This window comes from Microtus ochrogaster, unplaced genomic scaffold (assembly GCF_000317375.1).
Source record: "Microtus ochrogaster isolate Prairie Vole_2 unplaced genomic scaffold, MicOch1.0 UNK14, whole genome shotgun sequence".
In the NCBI taxonomy this organism is placed as follows: domain Eukaryota; kingdom Metazoa; phylum Chordata; class Mammalia; order Rodentia; family Cricetidae; genus Microtus; species Microtus ochrogaster.
The window spans coordinates 1,961,562-1,964,101 of record NW_004949112.1 but is presented as its reverse complement, the minus strand read 5'-3'; the positions used below and the strand labels follow the sequence as shown (position 1 = coordinate 1,964,101).

General features: G+C 47.7%; 1 long non-coding RNA gene across 1 annotated transcript in view; it reads left to right on the top strand.

Annotated features, from left to right (window-relative positions):
- Positions 1-433: 433 nt before the first annotated feature.
- The window catches only part of LOC113458318, a 3,716-nt gene continuing 1,609 nt past the window's right edge, over positions 434-2,540 (top strand). Inside the window, exons 1-2 of the long non-coding RNA XR_003378706.1 lie at positions 434-1,014; positions 2,247-2,314. This is a non-coding gene — a long non-coding RNA (uncharacterized LOC113458318). The remainder of the gene's footprint in view (positions 1,015-2,246; positions 2,315-2,540) is intronic.

The following is a 2,540-nucleotide window of genomic DNA, read 5'->3' as shown; positions in this document are numbered from 1 at the left end:
CCTCACTTGAGCAGCGTGGAGTAGCTGTTATCAGAAGCCTGAGTAGAGCCCCTCGCTCAGCCCACGTGGCCCCTGCTCCTCTCAGGTCTATTCATCCTCCATTCATCCTCTGAACCCTGACCCCCAGATCCTTGGCTCCCCTTTAACAGCTCATTTGCCAGCACTACTACTTTTTTGGGGGGCGGGAGAAGGGGTTAGGAATTGTTCATCCAGAATTTCATGAGATGTCCTTACAATTCTGAATTTGTAGACCTGTTTTCAATTTTTATTTTTAAAAAAACCTCACATTTCCTCAAGTAAGTTCAAAAATAGGATTTGGACCTACATGTTCTAGCTCGTTAACATCATAAATATTTATTCTATCTTCTCATCTCTCTCTCTTGTCTGTCTCCCTTCCTTCCTTCCTCCCTCCCTCTCTCCCTCCCTCCCTCCCTGCCTTTCTCCCTCCCTCCTTCTTCCTTCCTTCCTTCTTTCCTTCCAAGCCTGGAACTCCCAGACCTTTACCTCTAAAGCTCTGGGATAGTAAGTATGTGACCCTCCACCCTTGGCAGTTTTCCTGGCATCTTTTTCTCTCCTTCATGTGCTTGTGTGAAATCTACCTGGCAACTTGTGATGTCACACAGCCCACGATCTAATCCTCCTGGCAAGTGGCACCGTGAGCCAACACCGTGAAATCCGGAAACCAGTGACTTAGCTCAGCCCACACTGAGCCAGAGTTCCCTGGTACCCGGGGTCTTCTCGGGCAAGCGCGGGCCAGCGCGGGCCAGAGGGAAGTAAGGGCTCCCTGCGCGAGCTGCAGGTCACCGGGCTGTGGCGCCCTGGGTCTCACGGCCACCTCCGCTGACCACCCGGGTCGCGTGCCCTGCTCAGACGCCAGCCTTCCTCCTTGGGGGCCGGGCCGCACCCCTCGAGGCGCTCTTCCTGTCCGCCAAGGTCCAACCGGACCGGACCGGACCGCTAAAGGGAAGCTGTCGGCGGGGCTGTCTCCGAAGACCCACAAACGGACCCCAGATTGTGAGTAACCCTTAAAAAACACATTTTAGCTTGGGCCTGACAGCACACTCCTTTAATCCCAATACTGCAGTTGAGGAGGCAGGAGGATTTCTGAGTTCCAGGCCAGCTTGATCTACATAGGGAGCTCTGGGATAGCTGAAGCTACACAGTGAGACCCTATCTCAAAAGAATTAGACTCACTCTTTTAATCCCAGCATTCGGGAGGCAGAGGCAGGCAGATTGCTGGGAGTTCGAGGCCAGCCTACTTTATATAGCCAAGTTCTGGGACAGTACATAGAGAGGTACATAGAGAGACCCTGTCTCAAAATAATAAATTGAAAGACCCTCAGAGAAGACCTTCCCTCAGGAGGAGATCCCTAAACCCAAGGAACAATCTGAAACCACTGGCTGCAAACTGCAAGAGGTTTTTTATTGAGAGTACACAGGTACCTGAGGGTGTCAGAGTCTCTTTGGAAGACTTGTGAGCCCTCAGGCTGGGCAGGGGGTCTTTTATATGGAAATGGGCGGCAGAAGCATGCATGGTTACAGGGATTCCATTGGTCAGTTCTGATGAGGCTATGGGTTCACTTGGGGACAAGCTCCTTGGGGACATGAAGATATGATAATAGCTGACTTGGCTCTCTCTAGGGTACATGTGGTTTTTCCCAGAACTTTTCATTCCCCTCCTAGGCCTGATGTCTGACCATAGATATCCTGTTTGGCAGCCTAGGAGTACCGACTTTACCTTGAATTTATACTTGTTTGTGTGAAAGCCTTGCAAAATGGAGTTACAGCAGCTAAGCTGGGGTCTTTCAAAATAAATACGTCATAGGAAATTACACGTGATAATAGAAGAAAATATGTAGAATTGATGAGAAACTCATATAGTACATATGAGATGTTAATACATAGTCTTGTGTATGATAATAATCACCTATAATATACTACAACAAAAGATTCCCTGTTCTCAGTGTTACAGAATAAAAAAGCTATGTGATATAAGTTTCTAAGTTTAGCTGCCTTCCCTTCCAAAACCTAAAAGGAGCAAACATTTTACATGAAGGATTTGGCAGTGGGGTTTTTTGTTTTGTTTTGTTTTGTTTTGTTTTGTACTCTTGAGACTAAGTCTCACTGTGTAGCCCAAGTTGGCCTTAAACTCTTGAACCTTCTGTCAGCCTCAGGAGTTCTGGTGTGCTGGGCATAAAATCATGCTAAAATCAGCTATAATCATGGTATCTTTTGAATGTTCACAGTATCTACAGCAGGTACAGACGCTCGCAGCAGACTGTAGCTTCAACTCCAGGAGATCTGACCTCCACAGGTACCTATACTCATGTGCAACCCTCCACACACACACAATTAAAAAAAAAATCAGGGGCTGGAGAGATGGCTCAGTGGTTAAGAGCACTGCCTGCTCTTCCAAAGGTCCTGAGTTCAAGTCCCAGCAACCACGTGGTGGCTTACAACCATCTGTAATGAGGTCTGGTGCCCTCTTCTGGCCTGCAGACATACACACAGACAGAATATTGTATACATAATAAATAAAT